Genomic DNA, 9338 nt, shown 5'->3' with positions numbered 1-9338 from the left:
ATCATTTTAGAATGCTATGACTACAGCAAGGCCTGACAGCAGAGGTGAATGACAATTTAATCCCAGGAGATTTTGTTGATTTCAAGTGCTACTTTTGCCTGGACTTTGGGTTACATACTCCCCTCCCTGCCACCATCAAAAAAAAAAAAAAAATCGAAGTAGGGTGCTTTTTAAAAATAAAATTTTATTTAAGAATTAACGACAAAACACAATAAACATAAATAAAACATAAAATTACCAAGATCCCCATTTCTATATACATTATGAACATTCTGTTATTTTAAAACATGGGTCTTATCCAGTGTGAGCAGCTATTTATGCTATACTTATTTTTGCCTGTAAAAAAAAAAAAAGGATTTTCTTCTTTGCTTAATGAATATATCTTATATATCTTTTGTTACTTTATCTGGGTTCTCCATTTGGGAAAGAAAATCTTGAAAGTATGCTAATCATAACTGAAATTGTATAACTGAGAGTCAGCTAGAGCCATTAGTTTACATTGCTCTGTTGGAAATAATTGCAAACACTTGAATTTGACCTTAGGACAATTTATCAACAGGGCTCTTTACTGCCATTTTTATTAAGGGGATTTATTAATCTCTAGTTTTAAGAAAAGATAATTTAGAATTTTTTATAACATTTTTTTTCTCCTACATACTTACTCATTAGGGAGTCATTCCAATAATGACATAAGCCAAATGCCTTTTTTTCTCCTGTCAAAATGCTTTTTATTTCTTCCATCCTCCTGACTCTGGGATGTTAGTAGTCACAGTGAATCAGTAGACGGAAAGACCAGGGCCCTTAAAAGAGGTAAAAACCCCACACTTCATTGTGCCCAAAGACAATTCAATCCATCAGATTTAAAAGATTGTTTCTACTGAATTAGCTTTATAGCACCTACTTCTTTCTCTTTTTTAAGTGACCAAAAATGTATAATTGTTTCTAATTATCCAGAAGCCTATATAACTTATAACTTGAAGTATTAGTAAGACTGATTTTTCAGTCACTAGTCTGAACAAAATAAAGGTAAGCCCAGAACTCAGGGTAGTGAATTATGTTTTATGTATTAATTAGACATTAGTAAAAAGTACTAATGGATGTTTCTATAGGAATAGATTGGGGCACCCTTACTGTTGCCAGCTTCCTGGATTTCAGCTGTCTAAATTTAATAAGGCTTTAGAAACATGCAAAATGGAACTTTGACAATATGGTTGTTATTAGACAGCTGCTGACCAAATGATAGTTTGGTTTTTATCAATGAGTTTGGTTTGGAACCTTAGTATTCCTTGAATATCTTATGAGGTCCTAATGAGAGGCTTTACTCTTGATCTCAATGTTTATTGTATTAACACTTCCAACATATCAAGGTCTAACAGCGGTCACCAACCAGTGGTCCGCGGACCGCTAGTGGTCTAGGAGGTCCGAAAGATTGGCGACGGTTGGTCTAGAATATTCATGAAAGTAGGCAGAAAAGGTAATGATAATAATAAGTCCTACATATAATTAACATCCAAGCCCAATTTGGGGCTATGCATGACACCTAGAAATCCCCTAAGCTGTTCTGAGCAAGTTTTTCTTCTTAGGTTGTAATATCTTATTCAGCAAACTCTTGTAGTAAATGTTTATATATCAGAGTAGAAAATCCCTTAATTTCAGTGTCTCTCATAAAGTTGATTATCTTTGCATTTTTTTGCTTGATATATAAGCAATATGCTATTACATTCTCTAAGCCTATTGCAGGCTTTAATTCGTTTGACCATAATCCTAATCTGGGGGTAGGATTCTGAGAATATAAATAGGCTCGAGTAGTCCCAGTGGAACTTTACTAATTATTAAGGCACCTCATAACCTCTTGAGGCTGGCCTGATGGAGAAATAATGTTCCTCCTTAATGCTACTATGAGAGAAGGAACAGTAGGCTGAAAGAGCCATAAGTCAGAGCTAGGGCACTAATTATGCTCATAGCCATCTGCAAGGAAGCAGGCAAGGGAGACAACCATATCTATCTGCTTGCACTCTACATTTGGTCCTCTTAAAATAAATAGGAATGTAAAAGTTTTAAGATTTTCTGTTTTAATTTCCCAGAATAAATCTGGTTACAGGGTAGGCCTATAGATTAATGACTATCTAAAAGGTAGGATGAAATACATTTTGTGTATTTGATTGCTGATCAGTTATTTTATCTTGAACATGTGAAAAATTAGTGGATTTTGTAACTTTTATGGTTGACTACCTAGACTGAAGGGTTTTAGAACAGACAAGGAAATGTCCACAGTCTCATGTGTTGACATGAACCAGTGGCTAATACATTTTTGTCTTACCTCTGAACTCTGCAGGTGAACAGACCTACTATTGACAAAAAATGCATTTTGATACTTGGATTTTTATAAACTAAATACACTGCTAGGCTCTTTGTTTTGTTGGCCTTTTAATCATTTTATAGCTCTAAGCATATGTTTTCTTCCTGTAGACTCGGAAGTTCTAGCAAGTTCTCAAAGGGCAAATCTTATTATTCCCACAGGAAGCAGACTAAATAGAAACTAAGTTTCGGAAAACTTTGTTTCCGAGAAATTCTCAAACAGAATAAAGAAGAATAAATGGTTAACTTAAGAAGAAAAACAGAGCTATGGCAATATAACATCGAAGTACAATATTGCAGTAAGGGTAGAAAATACATCTAAGGTTTCACCCTTGGTATTCAGCTTTTTAAAGCAAAAAGTTCAGGTGTATCAATTTGCAGTATACTAAAACTGCTCCATGTTTATTTCAAGTCACAGAAAATATACAAACTAAGACAACAGAATGATCTAGTTTTGTTCTGAGAGAGGTGATGGGAATCTTCCACCTGGCACCAATTTGAGTCATTCAAGGTTTAGGATGTAGAAGTCATCTTTTTGCAACATTTCAACAAAGTTATGGAATTATTTTCCATATTTGTTGCCAGTTATTTTTGAAAACCTGTAAGGAAAAGTTGGGAGAAAGCCATTAGAATTGGAGACAAAGTTCCCTTCTCCAAACACCAGGGGGGGGAAAATTAAAAAGTTGAGGAGGGAGACTATGCACAAGAGCAAAACATCAGGGGCAGATTCTTAAGGTGTCTGCCTCCTGCCTCTCAAATGTAATCATCCTTTAAGGCAGGGCTTCTCAACCTCAGCACTACTGACATTAGGGGCCATATAAGTCTGTTATGGGGAGATGTCCTGCACATTACAGGGTGTTTAGAAGCAACTCTGGTTTCTACCAGTGAATGCAAGTAGCATCATTCCCCTAAAGCTGTGACAACCAAAAATGTCTCCAGACATTTCAAAATGTCCTGTAGGTGGCAAAATTGCTTGTGGTTGAGAAACTGTTCTAATGGCAATGGTATATACTAAGCGTGTCAGTGATAGCAGAGATGGATCACAGGTAGTGAGGTACACAATGGAGGGAGAGCCAGTACTTTGGCTATAGCATGTACAGATACCAGCAATAAACATTAAAACCTTGCCTGTGTAAATTACACAGAGAAAGATTAAAAATGGCAGCAGAGTAGGAGGATGCTGCATGGACATGCTCCTAGGAACAAGCTGGAATTACAACTGAAATACAGAAAAGCTTCCTGAACTCACAGGAGGGAACCCTGATACCCAAGGACCGAAGGTAGAGATCGCATAGAGACTGGTAGGAGGAGCAGAGCTGCGAAAGGGCTGGTCGGGCACCCACAGACAGCAACTGAAGTCCTGGAGAGATATCTCAGCTGTGGAGGGTTGCCACTGACAACTCTGGGATCTGATCCCGAAGCTGGGCTCCCCAGCAGAGAGCACCAAACTGAGGAGGGTACCCACATAACATTTAGCTGTGAAAAAAAGCAGTGGGGTGCTATCTGCCAGGGAGTGGCAGTTGGAAGTTCGGGAAACCTCTTAAAGGGCCAACATACACAAATTCCCTGTGGAGCCACCCACCTTGTGCTCTGGAAGAGGGAAAGTGAAGTGGACTGGAGCTATGAGAACAGAAGCCAGGACTGGGACTCAGGGGAAAGAGCTCAGAAGGCAGACACCCCACGTTTCCTGAGCTATCATTCCCTCACACAACAGAGGACATCTTTCACACATAGACATCTGCCTTGCCTGGGGAAGTGGGGGGAGACAGTTGACACACCCTACTGGATACACTTTGCCCTGAGGCCACTTAAGAGATTAAAAATAACAACTGGCCTCCAGGCAGAAACAACTGCCCCACACTGTTGAAAAAAAAACAAAAACAAAAAAACCCAAACTCTCACCACACCTCAGGATGATTGCCTGGGGGCAATTCAAGTTGGAATCCTATTAGTCTGTAGACAGAATAGGTCTCTGCAGGCTTTAAGTCTTGCCCTGATCCAATTAGTCAGAAACAACTTTTAACACTATCCTGCAGTAGAGGTTGAGAGGTATAGAGGATCTACCTAATACATAGTCACAAACTGAAACAGACAACCAAAATGAAGAAACAAAGAAACAACCCCCAAATGAAAGAATTAGTGAATTCTCCAGAAGAAGAGATAAATGAAGTAATGATAAGAAATTTATCTGAAACAGAGTTCAGAGTAATTATGTTAAAAATACTCAACTTTATGAAAGAAGATATGATAACTATGAAAAAAACCAGTCTGATAAAAAATGACATAACACAAATAAAGAACACATTGGAAAAAATACACAGCAGATTAGGGGAAGCTAAGAATCGAATCAGTGAATTAGAAGACAGAGTTGAAATATCACGTAGAGAACCAAAAAGAAAAAAAACAATTAAAAAACAGGACAGCTTAAAGGAGCTGTGGGACAATGTGAAACATAACAATATTAGAATAATAGGTGTACCAGATGAGGCAGAAAGGGAGAAAGGAATAGAGAAGGTGTTTGAAGAAATAATGGTAGAAAACTTACCTAACCTGGTAAAGGAAAAAGTGGCACCAGTTCAGGAGGCACAGAGAACCCCAAACAAGAAGAACTCAAACAGACCCACACCCACACACATCTATATTAAAATGCCAAAAGTTAAAGACAACGAGAGAATTTTAAAGGCAGCAAGAGAAAAGAAAGCTGTTACCTACAAAGGAGTTCCCATAAGGCTGGCATCTGATTTATCATCAGAAACTCTATAAGCCAAAAGGGAACGGCATGAAGTACACAAGTTAATGGAAAGCAAAGATCTGAGACCAAGATTCCTATATCCAGCAAGGCTACCATTCAAAATAGATGGTCAAATAAAGAGCTTCCCAGACAAAAAAGGCAAAAGAGTTCATCACCACAAAGCCAGCATTACAAGAAATGCTAAAGGGAATGCTGTAAGGCAGTGTTTCCCAAAGTGTGGTACACGTACCCCCAGAGGTACGGGAAGAGTTTGGTGGGGGTACGCGTTGCACCGGAGTTTGGAAGGGATATGCACTGCACCGTGCTTAGCTGCGCCTAATTCTATGTTCTCATGAGTACGAGGGGTACTCAGCGTTACAAAAATTATACAAAGGGTACAAATATGTCAAAAGTTTGGGAAACACTGCTGTAAGGAATTGCTGAGAAGAAGAAACAGAGAAAGAAAAACCTAGCCATACAGGATTAAAATAGCTATATGTAAGTACAATCTCAACAATAACCCTAAATGTAAATGGATTAAATGATCCAATCAAAAGGTGTACGGTAGCTGAATAGATATAAAAACATGACCCAACTATATACTGTCTACAAGAGACCCACCTCAAAACAAAAGAGACACACAGGATGAGAGTGAAGGGATGGAAAAAATATTTCCATGCAAATGGAAAAGAAAAAAAAAAAAGCTGGAGTAGTAAAACTCACATCCAACAAAGTAGACTCTAAAAGTATCACGCTAAGTAAAATAAGCCAGTTGGAGAAATATAAATGTCATATGATCTCACTATTTGTGGAATATAATGAACATAAACTGATTAACAAAAATAGAGCCAGAGAAGAGAAAACATTCTAGAATATATTAGAAGCAATCCTGTTATTTGCAGATTTTTAATATTTCCTACAACTTTTATGATATCATACTATGTTAGTACAGTTTTGGTAATATTATTATACTTAAAATCCTTTTATTCTTAAAATATTAATGCTTATTGCATGTAATATTATTTTATCTAAGGTCATTTTTCTTGGAGTTTATTGCATTTAACATCATATTTAAAATAGTTTTCTAGAGATATGTTTATCGCATATATTATATTTAAGATAATTTTCCCTGAAATATTAAGGTTTATTGCATGTAACATTATTATACTTGAAATTCTTCTTTAAAAAAAAAAAAAACCTGAAAAAATAATAATAAAAGGTGTTTGGGGAGATGTGGAGAAATTGGAATCCTATGCACACTGCTAGCAGGATGTAAAATGGTACACTGCTATGGAAAGCCATCGGGCATTTTCTCAGAAAGTTAAGTGTCGAGTTCCTGTATGACTCAGAAATGCTCTTCCTAGGTATAAACTCAAGATAAGTGAAAACATATGCTCACTTGTGCATGAATGTTTTCATGCACAAATGTTCTTAGTAGCATTATTCATAATAGCTAAAAAGTAGTACTCAATGTCCATCAACTGATGAATGACTAATTAAAATGTAGTATATCCATACAATGGATTATCATCTGACAATAAAAATAAGTACTGATATGTGCTACAAGATGGATAAACCTTAAAACATTATACAAATGACAGAAGCCAGTAAAAAAAAGACAACATATTGAATGATTCTATTTATATGAAATGTTCATAGTAAGCAAATCAATAGTAACAGAAAATGGATTAGAGGTTGATTAATCCTAGAGGCCCGGTGCATGAAAATTCGTGCACTCAGGGGAGGGGGGTCCCTGAGCCGGGCCTGCGCCCTCTTGCAATCCAGGAGTCCTCAGGGGATATCTGACTGACAGCTTAGGGAAAAAATATCTGGGGATAGGGGGTGATAACTAAAGAGTATGGAATTTCTTTTGGGGGTGATGAAAAGTCTTTAAATTGATTGTGGTAATGATTGCAATTTTATGACTATACTAAAAACCATTGAATTTTAAGCCTTAAATAGGTAATTTGTATGGTATGTGAATTATATCTCAATAAAATATATATAATCTGTGGTCTCCCTGGATTGAGCTATCTGGGGAGCATGAGTAAAGGAAAAGAGGAAACAGGATCAATTGGCTAATATGTGATCATGTTGAAGCTGGTACCTGGAAGTTTATTATTCTAGTCTCCCTACTTTGTATATGTTTAAGTTTTATATATTGAAAATAAATTTAAATAAATAAAGCAATAAGACAAAAATAATAAATTGCATAAAACTATATGCACACAACATGCACATATACACAAATCAACATAGATTTTAAAAAATGGTAAAATTGAGTAAAGTCTGTAGTCTATAGTTAGCAGTAATGTGCCAATGCTGACTTTGTGGTTTGTACTACAGACCAAAAAGATGGAAGGATACATAAGGTACTATTTTTCTAACTTCCTGTGAATTTACAATTATCTCTATAATAAAGAGCCAGGGTGTAACGACTGATCATGACCAAAGGCTGACCATCTGGAAGTCAGTGCTGAGTTGATCCAGCACTGACTAATGCAGCTGCAGGCACAGTGACCCAGCAGTGACTGCTGAGGGGGCTCTGAATCAGGCCCAGAAAGAGACCTGAAGAGAGAAGCAGGGGCTGATCTGCAGCATCTGAGGCAGCTTTTGACCAGCACTTGCCTCTCTCTTTCCCTCTGAACCTGGCTAGCAGCCTTGCCTCCACTTCTCTTCAAGCTTCCATCGGGGCTGCTGATCAGCCCTGCCATTCTGATCAGGCCCCGTTGATAGGCTCAGAGACGCTGACTGGCATAGAAACTGGCCAATCAGAACCAAATCTGGGTCAACTCTGAGGAGCCAATGGCTGCCTAGGAGGCAGAGCTTTTGATGCTGACTGGCATAGAAACTGACCAATTAGAACCAAATTGGCCAGAAAAGAGGGGCAGTTGGGGGCAAGATCAGGCTGGCAGGGGAGAGCAGTTGGGGGTGAGATCAGGCCAGCAGGAGAGGGCAGTTGGGGGTGACATCAGGCTGGCAAGGGAGGGCAGTTAGGGGAGATAAGGCAGGCAGGCAGGTGAGTGGTTAGGAGCCAGCCGTCCCAGATTGCGAGAGGGATGTCCGACTGCCGGTTTGGGCCAGGTCAGGATCGGGCCTACACTGGCAGTCGGACACCTCTAAAGGGGTCCCCAATTGGAGAGGGTGCAGGCTGGGCTGAGGGAACTACTCACTCTGTGCACAAATTTCGTGCACCGGGCCACTAGTCCTATATAATAAAAGCCCAATATGCAAATCAATCGAACAGCAGAATGACCGTTCAGCAGGGGCTGGAGGGAAGGTGGTGCCAGGCCAGCCAAAGTGTGTGCCAATGGGTAGAGGGAGAGGACTGCGATTGGTGGGTGGTGGTGACTGGTGGTGGAAGGGTGATTGTGGGGGGAAGGGAATGGAGCTGGCTGCTTTGCAACCAGCGTTGTCCCCCAATCAGCTCTCTGGTCACCTCCCACAGGCCTAAGCTGTCAGTCGAATATCCCCTGAGGGCTCCTGGACTGCAAGAGGGCGCAGGCCGGGCTCAGGGACCCCCTCCCCTGAGTGCACAATTTGCATGCACTGGGCCTCTAGTTTTAAAAATAAAAGGTAAAACAAACAAAAAACCTTGTCCTGTGGTTTATGTGCAAGGCTTTGAATTGTGATATCTCATAACCAAGAATACATAATGAAAGAATTTTCAGAAACATATCTACCTCCATTACCCCAAAATAATAATTTCCTCACATTATAGGGAATGCCTTCTCTGGCATAAATAAATTAGAAAAAGTAAAAGAGAGGAAGTTCTTTTTATCTGTTCCTCTGAATACAATACTCTATACACTTTTACTGAAAAACACACACACACACACACACACACACAAATAAATAAATAAACAAACAAACAAAAAAACAACACCACCAGAATGTCTTGAGTATGTGAACTACAAAATTAAAGTACTACCCTGGCCAGTGTGCACTCAGTGCTTAGAGTGTCATCTATGGAACCAAAAGGTCACTGGTTCCATACCCAGGTAAGGGCATGTATCTGAATTGCAGGTTTGATCCCCAGACTCAAATGGGGCATATACAGGAGGCAATCAATTCATGTGTGTTTCTCACTCACATCAATGTTTTTTTCTCTTCCTTCTACTCTAAAAATCAATGGGAAACTAGTCTTAGATGAGGGTTAACAACAACAAAAAAAATAAGTAAAATAAAAATTAAAAAAAAAGAAAGTACTGGTCATACCAAAAGTCTAGCTAGCCATTCATCTATGACA

General features: G+C 38.8%; 1 protein-coding gene across 5 annotated transcripts in view; it reads right to left on the bottom strand.

Annotated features, from left to right (window-relative positions):
* Positions 1-164: 164 nt before the first annotated feature.
* Positions 165-9338, bottom strand: part of CSTF2 (cleavage stimulation factor subunit 2) — a 32540-nt gene continuing 23366 nt past the window's right edge. For all 5 annotated transcript variants that reach the window (XM_084869608.1, XM_084869609.1, XM_084869610.1 and 2 more), the window contains one exon: positions 165-2957. The gene's annotated coding sequence lies outside the window, so the exon portion shown is untranslated. The remainder of the gene's footprint in view (positions 2958-9338) is intronic.

The sequence above is a fragment of the Pipistrellus hanaki genome (assembly GCF_964339955.1).
Source record: "Pipistrellus hanaki genome assembly, chromosome: X".
Lineage (NCBI taxonomy): Eukaryota > Metazoa > Chordata > Mammalia > Chiroptera > Vespertilionidae > Pipistrellus > Pipistrellus hanaki.
This window is presented reverse-complemented; position numbering and strand designations above follow the sequence as displayed.